General features: G+C 37.7%; 1 long non-coding RNA gene across 1 annotated transcript; it reads left to right on the forward strand.

Moving 5' to 3' along the window:
* Positions 1 to 11,710: 11,710 nt before the first annotated feature.
* Positions 11,711 to 12,572, forward strand: LOC133822473 (uncharacterized). The gene is made up of 3 exons (XR_009887886.1): positions 11,711 to 11,805; positions 11,886 to 11,941; positions 12,025 to 12,572. It is a non-coding gene; the product is annotated as an uncharacterized LOC133822473 (long non-coding RNA).
* The last annotated feature ends 514 nt before the right edge of the window (positions 12,573 to 13,086 follow it).

Genomic DNA, 13,086 nt, shown 5'->3' on the forward strand with positions numbered 1-13,086 from the left:
CCTCGGAGCAGGTTGTAGAATGGCAAACACTTATCGGTGGACTTGGAAATAAACCGATTGAGGGCTGCCACCCTTCCTCTCAGGCCTTGGACATCTTTGCATGACCTGGGTGAGGGAAGCTCGAGCAATGATCTGATATTGTCGGGGTTCACCTCGATTCCCCGGGTATTGACGATGAAACCCAGGAATTTTCCCGATGCGACTCCAAAAGTGCACTTCTGTGGATTTAGCCTCATACCATACTCCCGTAGTGTCTTGAAGCATTCCTCCAGTTCGGAAACATGGTTATCGGCAGCCTTTGACTTGACTAGCATGTCGTCAACGTACACTTCCATGTTTTTTCCGATCTGGTCTGCAAACATTTTATTCACTAACCTTTGATACGTAGCTCCGACGTTCTTCAGCCTGAAGGGCATGACCTTGTAACAATAAACGTTAGTCGGGGTCATGAAACTGGTGTGCTCCTGGTCCGCCGGATTTATGGCGATCTAATTGTTGCCTGAGTATGCGTCCATAAAGGACATGAGCTCGTGCCCCGCCATGGCATCCACCAACTGGTCAATCCTTGGCAATGGAAAACAATCCTTGGGGCAGGCTTTATTCAGGTCGGAGAAGTCGATGTAAGTCCGCCATTTCCCGTTGAGCTTCGGGACCAGGACGGGGTTGGCAACCCAAATCGGAAACTTGGCTTCACGGATAAAGCCGCATTTTTTGAGCCGGGCTACTTCTTCCTCTAAGGCTACAGCCCAGGTTGTTCCTAGGCGTCTCTGCTTCTGGGACTTTGGAGGAACGCTTTTATCCAGATGAAGTGTGTGCATGATGACACTCGGGCTGATTCCCACCATGTCCTCGTGTGACCACACAAACACATCTAGGTTATCCCGCAGAAATCTGATCAGCTCCGCCTTCCTCTCGCTGCTGAGGTTTTTTCCGAGCTTGACCATCCGTGATGGGTTCTGTGGATCAATGTTTACTTCCTCGAGCTCCTCAATAGCTTGGAGCTCAGATCTGTCCTCGCCTATTCAGGGGTCAATGTCCTCACTTAAGACGATATTTTCCCCTTCGGCGCTTTGAGGTTTTTCAATCTCAGGACCAGCCAAGAGGTCCCGAGATTCCTCTTCACCACTTTGGATGGCCATCGTCAGCTCCCCGGGTTTCGATTTTCCCTTCATGGAAATGCTGTAGCATTCCCTGGTAGTGAGAAGATCGCCACGGACAATGCATATTCCCGTGGAGGTAGGAAACTTCATCGCGAGGTGGCGAATGGACGTGGCGGCCTCAAAGGCTATGAGCATGGGCCGTCCCGAAATTGCGTTGTATGCAGCAGAGCAGTCGATGACCATGAACTCGAGGATTTTGGAGACTGTCCGAGATCCTTCCCCCAGGGTGATCACCAGTTCGATAGTCCCTATAGCCGCTGATCCTTCTCCCGAAAAACCATACAGCATCATGGAGGTCGCCTTCAGCTCGGCGACAGTCAAACCCATCTTTTCTAAAGTGGACCTGAATAGGAGGTTCACCGAGCTCCCATTGTCGATCAGCACCCTCCTAACCCTCCGATTAGCGAGCTGAACTACTACGACCAGAGGGTCATTGTGCGGGAATTGGACATGGCCCACATCTTCTTTTGTAAAAATGATCGGTTGCTTCTCCAATCGCTGTTGCTTTGGCAGGCGCTGCTCCGGGACGAACTCTTCTCCATTATGCGCCTTAAGTTCGTTCACGTACCTCTTCTGGGCACCCCTGCTTGTGCTAGCCATATGTGGACCTCCAGAGATGGTGGATATCTCCCCTCCTATCACGGGAGGAGGGACATCCTGATCTACCCGAGACCCGGGCTGACTGGCCGGGACTTCCGGAGCAGGTCGACTTGCTGGAACCCTGTTCCGCGCATACTGGGCCAAGGGGCCGGCTCGGATGAGAGTCTCGATCTCATCTTTCAAATGCCTACAATCATCAGTATTGTGGCCAACATCGTTGTGAAAACGGAAAAACTTGGAGGTGTCTCTCTTCCCCTTTTGGTGCTTCAATGGCTCCGGCCTCTTCCAGGGGAGGCGAGTAGAGTTAGCTAGGAAGATATTCTCCCTAGACTGGGTGAGCTCTGTATAAGTCGCATAGACGGGCTTGAACTTGTCTACGGACTTATTCTTCTTTGGGCCGTGCTGGCTATTTTTGCCATTCCCCTTTCTTTTGCCTCCACCGAGCTGGTGGTTCTGTGTGACGTTTTGGGTTGCTACCACGACCTCCGTCCCCACTCCAGCGGGCTGATCAGGGACCTCGCTGGTTTCTGCAACTGAGGCTTCGGGTTCCTCCAAGTTGATCCATTCTTGGGCCCTGTTGAGGAATTCGTTAACCGAGCTGACTCCCTTTCTTTGTATATCTTTCCAGAGTTCCCCTCTGACGAGGATTCCAGTTCTCATGGCCATGAGCTTGGAGCTATCATCCGCATCTCTGGCCCGAGCAGCGACGTTCACAAATCTGCTCAGGTAGGCCTTCAGAGTTTTGCCAGGCTGCTGCCTCACGTTAGCCAGAGAGTCGGCCTGAACGCGGGCAGCCTGGGAGGCTCGGAATGCCCTTTTGAAATTAGCCGAGAAAGTTTTCCAGGAGCTGATTGACTGTCTTTTGCCTTGCTTGAACCACTGTCTGGCTGGTCCAGTCAGTGTGGAAGGAAAGATTAAACACCTCAGCTCGGGGCCAATGTTGTAGGCCATCATCAGGGTGTTGAACATCCCCAGATGATCCGACGGATCTCCGTCCCCATTGAACTTAGACAGGTGCGGCACACGGAAAACAGGTGGGTAAGTCGTTGCTGCTATGCTGGGGGCGAAGAGCTCCATCTCGTCCCCTGAATCATATTCATCTTTTTCTTTCTTCGACAGGAGCTTCCTCATCAGCTCCTCCATCTGGGCCAGGCGCTCGAGGGTTTGGTCCTGATGTCCTTGGTTATTCCGGGGCTATTCAACAGCTCCAAATCCATTGTACATATTTGGTGGGTCATTGCCCCTCCTATCTTGAGATAGGTTATTTGGGGCATTCCCGTCGTTACGTACTTCGGACAGGGCCCCCCCTGAGTGAGCATGGTTGTCTCCTCCTGCTGGCTCCCCTCTAAGAGAGTTAAGGCGATCTCGCAGGTCGCCCCCTTGGGTGGCTTGTGGACTTTGTGCCGAGCTCAAATGCTGACGCAGGTCTCCGCCAGAAAGGTCACTCCGGCGACTGCCGATCCAGTAGCTCCTGTTAGAGAGACTTGGAGTCCGCCTTTGGTGGTGAGGATCTCGGCTTTCCTTCGGCGCCCTGCTATGTCGGGGAGGTCCGGCTGATAGTGGGTTCCTCCTGCTACTTCCATAGGCTAGAATATCTCGGACGGGCCGAGGGGGAGACGGATATCTGATTGGCGACAAAGGATGCCTGACCGGAGAGGCGATCCTAGTTCCGTCAGGATGGATCAAATTAGGTGGGGGGCTTTCGGCCCTGCCAACCTGCGGGTCCTGCGCCTGGCGATCTGGACGAGGCGCAGGACAACTATTAGGGATGGGCTGACACTGCGAGCCCTCCCCGGACCTCCTTCTGGAATTTCCCCGAGCTCTCCTGGGCGCGCTCGAGGCTGGTTGGGAGCTAGGAGTCGATGTTCTGACCGAACGGTTGTACTGCTGTTGTTCGGCTCTAGGCATTCCTTCAAAGTTTGCCTCTCGACGGTGCGACGAAGGAGTGGAGTTGGTTGTCGGAAGTCTGTCCGAGCGGCTATGCCTGGACCGATTACCCCGTCGAGACTTAGGAGCCTCGCCTTGCCTCTCTCCGACGTTAGCGTCGATTGTGAGAGGGGGTAGTCAGGCCAGCACATCCTTGATCTACTGATTAGCTATCGCTAGCTGGCTCCTCAGCTGAGCATTCTCCATCTCCACCGCAGTGTAATAACATGGGTTCGGATTAGGTGGCTGGGGCGCCGAACTTCCAGTGTCGTCTTGGCCCTCTAGCTGCTTGCCTGGCCGCTGTTGGACTTCAGGAATTTGTTCACCAGGGATGGCAATATGAGGAGCCTCCTGCCCATCATGCTGTTCCTTCTCGTTACCGTGCCTGGATCGAGTAGTCACCATAGTTGGATGTTTGCGACAGTACTAATCAAACTTGCTCTCAATGAAAGCACCAAACTGTTGACGCGGTTCTTCGCCAACAGGTAATTAAGAAAAGAAGAGAAAGGGATTAGTGCTTAGGTTGAACCGAAATAGATAAATGATCTTAGAAATGAAATGGTGACTCAAATATACGTTTTTTAAGTGGTTCAAATGTTAAAATCCTTCTACTCCACTAGTCAGTATTATTGCTATATACTGGGTATTTGATTACAGGGTATTTCTTACAATATGGAATCCAACCCCTTATAACTCCCAAGGTCCCCATATTTATGGGAGAAGGCACCTGGGAGTTGGTAAGAAGGTCATCCCGTGACCTTCTTACCTATCATGTCAACTCTGTGACATTCATGATTAATTCCTAAACTTGACACATGAGTGTGGTCAAATCAATAGGTAAGGGGATAATGGGCCGCACGGCCCAAACCAGTCGTGGATGTCTGAATACGCACGTTCCTGCTGTGTGTCTGAGAAGTCAGGGGTATATCAGACACGTGATGTCTGATATATGCACGTTTATCTTGCGTGATTGACTTTATAAAAGGTCACAGCCTCCAACTCCAGCTCGTACAACGAGCTGGATGCTTCCCTCGACCTGTGGTCCTCAGGGCCCAGGCCTAGTCCTTAAGCAATCTTGGCGAACCCTTAGGTTACCTCGAGCTAAGGAGGCAGGACCTTATGACGGTAGCTCCGGTCTTGGGGATGTCCACGTGGTAGTCATGATTAGGCCGTATCTCAGCTCGCTAATCAGCCCGTGGGAAAATCTGGGCGTACACATATATATAAATAAATTAATTAATTTTTGAAATTAATTATTTTATTTGACAGGGAGAATAAAATTGGTAAGTAAAAAATAGTTTTTGGTTTATTGAATTTTAAAAGATGATGATAATGATGATCATCAATTTGAATTTTGAATTTAAAATTTAAATTTTGAAATATGGTTGTCATATTTTCCTTAAAAAGATAAATATCTTATCTTATGGAAGATTGATTTTAATTAAAGAAATAAATAAAAGAAAAATGCAATATCCCTGAAAAGGGAAATAGCAGTTCACGCATGACACAGTCCAAGGACTGTGCCATGCGTGTATCAGTACACTGATATTGTATCTAAATAATTATAAACTTCAAATTTGAAAATAGTTTTCAAATTTGGTAAGTTAGATATTTACCTAAATCAACTCCTATCATCATTATGATATTATTATATTACTATTATTATTAGTAATAATAAGCTAATAGAAAAATTTCTCTCTCTCTCTATATATATATATATGATATAGAATAATAAGAAGAAAACACACACACAACAGATAACAACACAATACAATTCTGAATAGTTCTCATAATTTTTTGTCAAACAAAAAGTTTATCATCTTTATCTTTATCTAACCATTCTCAGACCATAATCCAAGTTCTCATGTGTTGAAAAATACTTGTGATTCCTAAATTGCAAACTCATGTTTTCTATGTACCCACACACATCTTGAGGTGTAGAGAACACTCTGGAAGATCGTGGTTTGAATACTCAAAGCATTGGATGTGAAGATCGATAAATATACGAAAAGACTCAAGGACACTTGATAGGTTTCAAGAGGTAAATGCTTATGTTCTTGAATATTCATATGTTTATGTGTTTATATGCTATATATAAATATATTGTATATTTATATATATGTTGCATGATTAATAATATTGTATGTTAATGTTTCTGTCTAGAGGTTTTCTTATTCACCACGCCTATTCTAGGTCATATATAAATGATGAATTTTTTTATTGTTGTTGTATACAATGGGCTCACCACGCCTATTCCCATGCGCACTCTGTATATTTTTTCCAATAGTAAGATAGACTCATGTTTCCAAATGGATTAAAATCATCAGCAGCCAAACCTAATCGAATGTTTCTGGGTTCTTTGGAAGAATCGGGATATCTGGAATCAAATTGTTTCCAAGCACCCCCAAAACACAGGATGGTGCATCCCACCATCTTCTTTCGATTGTTGCATACTATGCTAGGTCATATCATTTGTTGTATGCCTTGAACCATAAAGACGCTTCAGCCTAGGAGTCAAAGGGAAGTACCGCAACACTTTGTGGGCGACTTTTTTCCCCTTTGTGTCTTTGTCAACCCATCGGCTCTCACCACATACAGGGAAACTCTATTTTTTGGAATTCCAGTCGTACTTGCAAACATGAATTGATTGATAACCTAACCCTAACTTCCTCATTTTTTTAGACTCATAGAATGAAGTCGAAATCTTATTCTCCTTCGGGAATGCAAATTTCATAAACTTCAAAAGTTCATCAAATGAACTATTTGTCCATTTATTCATAACATTCATGTGCATCATCTTCGCCAAGAAGTTCAAGGAAGACAACCAAGTACAACCAGGGTATAACTCAACTTTGACCTCTTGAAACAGGTCATCAAATTGATTCTCCGCACCATTGCCACCACCATCTAAAATTCCTTCATTTATGCCTTCTTTATTAGTGTCTTGTTCACCAATAACATCATTGATTATGTCAATCATCTCATTAGTCACTGGAGCCCCGTCCTCCACTATTGGAGGCATATCAACTTCACCGTGGTAGGTCCACTTCACGTATCGTTGTAGAAACTCATATCTGTGTATGTGAGTCTCCACCACATCCAGTTTCTGATTCAGCATATTAACACACTGAACGCATGGGCATCTGACTTCTCCCAAGCATTCACATGACTCTTGGCCATTTGTATAAATGCTTGAAGACCATTCCAAAACTCATCAGAATTACATCGCCTATTAGTTATCCAACTCTTGTCAATCGTCATAACTGATTCAAGTGGAAAATAAATTATCAAAATGTGATAATTATAAAAACCTATCTCTATTTGCTAATAATTTTTTCATCACCAAAACACTAATTTTTTTTTTAAAGTAAATTGTGAAATCTTATTGAATCTTATGAATAAATTATTAAATTTTATGAATATATTTTATCAAATTTTATGAATATATATTATTTTTAGTTATGAATGCATTGTAAAGTTTCATTATATAAACAAATATTTCATTATAATTATTATTATGTTCTTTAATAATTATCAAATTCTTATTACAATTTTCACTTTTTATTTAAAAAAATAACAATAAAATTTTATTATTTTAATTTTAACTTAATTTTAAGAGTAAAGTTAACTTAATTACCTATTTTCTCTATATATATTATCAAATTTTATGAATATATTATAAAATTAATTAAATAAATAAATATTTAATTATAATTTTATTAATTTACCATTAAAGATTATTATTTTAATTTCTACTTATTTTATAAAAAAATATTAATAAAGTTTTATACATGTAAAATTATTATTTTAATTTTCTTAATTAATTTTTATTAATTGCTTTAAAATTTATTAATTAAAAAATTTAATCACACTAACTTTAACACTATTTTGTAATGTTTAGTTTTTCTAAATCTATAAAAATTTCGGCAGCATAGCGGCTGTAATCTAGCATATCCCAAAATTTAAAACCTGCATAAAAACATATAAACTAGTCCCAAAACATACATAAAATTTAATACAATCATTTGAATTCACAAATAAACAACAAAAACATACTATAAACATATTACTAAATCAACATATTATTTATCTAACCTAACATATATATAATTTAAAAAATAAATTATTTAACCTAACATATATACAATTGAAAACAAAAAATTATAATAAACATCTAGTCATATTAATCTAACCTACCACACAATTTAAAAATATATTTTACATTCACATTCACATTTATATACATATTCACAAAATCACATTTATATACATATACTTATATATATCTAACATATCATACATTTTTTTATAACATAACATTTAATTAAATTAAATTAACAATACGAATCCCTAAAATGAAAAACAAAATTCAACACTATAAAAAATAACCAATTACATAATTAAAAACATAATTTCACCATTAATCAATCACAAAATATTTTTTTAAAAAAAATTATCCAAGGCTCAGAATGATGATTCAATACCCAAATCTGAAAAAGAAAACAAAAAAAAATGTTAAAACTCATTTCCACCAAATACAAAATACACACATATATTAAGAAAAAAATACATATTAAAGGCGATAATAGCAAGACAGTGGGTTTAGACTACCAAAATTTTGGAGAAATTGGCCAAAATAGGGTTGGGCGGCGCTGGGCGATGGATAGAAACAAAGAGTTTCTCTGATTTTGAAGAAAGACCGAACATAAATGAGGAAGAAAGGCTCTTCTTGGGGGGTTATATCGTTGTGACCTATAGCGACAACAATAAATAGTCATCGTTGATATCAAACGCGCCATTTCACTCAAACGGTGAGACCTTACAACGACAACATGTAGTCGCTATAGATAAGTGAATAGTACACGAATCCTTTCGTTTGCTATGAGTCCAGTCTATAGTGACGACATGTCGTCGCTATATGCAGTGAAAGTTTGACTTAAATTTTTGGTGATCCACTTTCCCTCCATTTTTCTTACCCTATTGTGACGACATGTTGTCGCTATAAACTAAAAGTAAGTAACTGCCCAGTGGATTAAATTAGACTCTTTCACTATAGGGAGTGAAAATAGGCAACCAATTTTTGATGGTTAAGTTCCCTCCGTATCCTACAGTGACGACATGCCATCACTATAGGGAGTGAAAATAGACAATTAACTTTTGGTGTTAAGTTCCCTCCGTATCCTACAGTGACGACAAGTCGTGGCTATAGACAGATATTTCCCTCTTTCTTTTTGACGAGGACTCTACAGCGACGACATGTTGTCGCCTCGTCGCCGTAGAGTCAGTTCCCGCCTCTAGTTCCCTCACAAATTCCTGGTACCCTACAGCTTATTTATTTTAATAAATTTAAAAAAAAATCGTGGATTTCGACTACATACAGTGGCGACTTTGGAGTCGTCGCAATAGATGTTGTCGCTGTAGAGTCTTTTTCTTGTAGTGAAATAAGCTACTTGGGTATTACAATAGGGCACAATTCCCAACAGTTCATACATGTCTGAATTTCGTACTTATTTTGGACAAAGTTTAGAATTAATTCAGACAAAGTTTGGACTTAATTCGGACCAAGTTCAGACTAAGTTTGGACCAAGTATGAACTTAGTTGGACCCAGTTCGGACTAATTTCGGACATGATGTAAACCTGTTTGGACGTGTCTGAAATTCAGACTTAATTTGGACTTTGTTCGTATCAAGTTCGGACTAAGTTTGGACCAATTTTGGACATGAATGTGGAGGAAGCCCTAATGTTTCTAAGGGCTAAGGGTATTTATGACTTTTTTATGTGGGTATAGGATTAGATTTGTGAAAAACTTTTTTGAGGGTATACGGGTTTAATTAAAGGGTGAAGGGAGGTCAATATGTGGAGTTTCCCAAAAAAAAAATAGGTTCCGGATGTAATTTGCACTTAATTTATCACCACATGTCACATTATTAGGAGACTAATGGATCACTCTAAGCCAACCACATTTCATTTTCAAAATGAGATGCTCTACAAACTTATATGAGTAATGATAGATGATGATGTGTAATTTGAGTGTGCATCTATCATCATTCAACTTATACTGTAATCCTCTATTGTGATAAATTCTCATATATCGTGAGGATTGGTCAAAACACATTAATATTTATTACAATAATTTTTCTAATCCAAATTGAAAGACAAACTTTAACGGCACATTTCACCAAACTTTAGAAATTTAAATTCAATCCCTCCAAAGAGATCATAACATTATTTTAAAAAAAATATTCCAATCCTGCCTCAAACATAGAATAAGTTTTCCATTCCAAATTGTTAAATAAAATTATTACTTTACCATTTTTTATTTATTATATTATATGTTTAGTTTTGATTAAAAAAATTATTAATTATTTTTATTATATTTTTAATATTGTCATATAAATTTTTAAAAAATAAATAATATTATATATATATATAAAAGAATGACATATTAAAAGAAAATTTAAATCAAAACATTGTTTATGTTTATTCAAATAATAATAATAATATGATAATCATTTAGATCACAAACTATCATATTCAAGGTACGAAACATTCATGATATTATTCAAAACATACTTCAATAATTAGGGAGAAGAAGTTTATTCAAATTTCTTATGTAATTACACAGTCATTCTATTTGTACATACACGACACATATATATAATGTATATATTTATATAAAGGAGAGCCCCTAAGGAGGTGATGTGGCACTCTAAAATCTCTTCAAACCACTTTATTTATTTTCTTTTTTTGGTCATTTTTTTATGATACAAATTAATTTTTAAAATATTCCAAAATTGCTTTTATTTTTTAATTCATTTTTTTAGAACCAAAATTTTATACATTATGATATTTTACATATATTTAATGTGTTTCGTGTGTTTTTGTCACAGGAAAATCTATTGTATGCAACAATCAAATTCTAATGCTAATGGGGATTAGCATGTCACATTCTCAAGCAATGGAAGATTCCAATGGAGATTATCATATTGTTAATGATGTTGTCAAGAAAAAAAAAACCAAATTGATGAGAAGGATGTATCAAAATTTATTTCATTCATTTTTTTATTCCTTTGTCAATTGTTTTATACTTAATATGTCGTGTGCTTTGGTCACAAAAAAATCTAATGCATACAACAAACAAATTATGATATTGTTAGAGATTATCATGTGACTCTAAAGCAATGGAAGATTTTGATGGAGATTATCATGTTGTAGCTACTATCAGGAAAAGGAAGAGAAGAAACCAAATTGATGAGAAGATTGTATCAAAATTTCTTTCCTCTATTTTTTTCTGTTGTTGATTATTTTATACTTAAAGTGTAGCGCACCAATTTTTATTTTATTTTATTAATTTGTGTGCTTTATTTTTTTATTAAATGTTAAGTGTTATAAATTTATTTTTAATTGTTGGAATTGTTTGGTAGAAATTATGTGAATTAAAATTTGTTAATTGTTTTATTTAATTATTTTATTTGTGTGCAAGGAGGTGCACGCTTAGTAGTGATGGGCTAGAGTGCTTGTGTGTGTGCAGGTGCATAGTATGCATGATGAGCATGCATTAGTTTCCATGCATAGTGTATATTTTCCTATTTATTAGTTGTGTATTTTTATTTAGTTAATTTTAAAAAATGAATAATGGGAAAGGGATTTCTTTTTCTCTTATTTATTTAATTTAGTATAAAAATATAGGTGATATGGCTATTAGTGGTCTTCTAGCTATATTGGGTAAGTAGATTAGATAAAATTGATTGGTGTATGTGTGTGTGTGTGCTAGTTGTGTATAGGGAGAGAGAGGTTGGGTGTGTGGTGTGTGAATGCAAGCTAGAAAGTGTGTGTCCATTTTTAGAGAATTCCCACATTAGTATGGAATTAAAAAAGAAGAGGAAAGTACACCACCCTTTATTAGAAATATAGGAAATTAAGGAATAAAATAAAGTAGAAATTGAAGTTACCTTTTCTTGCTAGAGCACTAGGGTATTTTGCCACAAGGGTAATAAAAGGAAAAGAAAATTGAACTTGTTGTCTCATTTGCATGGTGGTTGGCCGAGACATCTAGAGAGAGAGAGACAGAGAGAAGGAGAAGACAAAGAAGAGGAGGCCAAGGTTTGTGGTCCTAAGGTATGAGTTTAAGGTTCATGGTTTTATTCTTTTCTTCTTCTTCTTGGTTCTAAGCTTGGTGAAATTCATGGTGATGCTAGGTTTGAATTTCACAAGAGCATAGTGAAGGTATTGGGCAAGGGTTCAGCCTACAACGGTAAGAAAATCTTTTTCGGTCTCTTATGTTTGTTGATGAGAGTTTGGTCTTGATTTGTCTAATGAATTGGTGATCATGTTAAGGTGTTGGAGATTAGAAATCAGAAGGGAGAGGATATTAGGTTTCAAATTTTGGTGTACTCAAGGTGAGGAAGGACCTTGTATTGGTGTTGTTTTGATCTTGGGGTCTCACATATGCAAATTGTTGTATTAGATTTGTTATGGTTCTTATATGTGATGAGTGGTTTTTTTTTTTTTTGGTTTGTGTTCTCTTTATGTCTAGATAATGCATGTGGAGTTTCTTTTTATTTTAATTGATTTTCTATCAACTTGTTTATGTTTTTAATACTAGAAGCATGTTAGGGTTTCATGACATCTTTATGAGTTATGATTTGATTTTTTTTTTAAGATTAATATTGGGTTATTGTTGTTTCAATAAATCTTGATGTCTTGATAATAAAAATACAAAGTGGACATTAGAAGCATGCTAATAGGGCTTCGACCTAGGGTATCTTAAAGGGTTGTGAGATTGTATTTTGGTTTCTTTATTCTATTTTTAAAACCATTGATTATGACCTTGTTAAATTTGTAATATCTTTCATGTATTATGCTATATAGAATTCATCCTTGGGTGTTGATATGGTTTAGGGTAGTTTGATTTTTGTTGTTGTTAGTCTTGCATGCTAAATGTAATATTGAGGTGTGCAAAGTGTAGAAAAATGTTAGGTAAATTGTAAAATTGTTAAAAGAATTTTAAGCATTGTTTATGCATATTATGTGATTTTTATGATTTTTTATTTTTATTTGATTAAACTGTTAATTTGCAAAAATGATTAAAAAGAGAGTGAATTATGTCATGAGTTCATGCTATATGTTAAAATGAGAAAGGATTTTTTTTTTACATGTTGTTCTTGCACTTGTTTGAGAAACGCTATGATTTTATGTGAGAATGCATGTTTAAAAGACTAGGAAATTAAATATAACATGTGTCGAAACTTTATTTTTTTAAAAAGTTGTAAAATTGGGAATCATGAATGGTTAAGGTTATTTTTTTAATGTACATGTTATGAGTTCTTTTTACCAAGCTTAATTAATTATAAATAGTATGATTTTATAACATAATGAGTTCTACAAAAAGAATATAAA

The sequence above is a fragment of the Humulus lupulus genome, chromosome 1 (assembly GCF_963169125.1).
Source record: "Humulus lupulus chromosome 1, drHumLupu1.1, whole genome shotgun sequence".
NCBI classification, from domain to species: domain Eukaryota; kingdom Viridiplantae; phylum Streptophyta; class Magnoliopsida; order Rosales; family Cannabaceae; genus Humulus; species Humulus lupulus.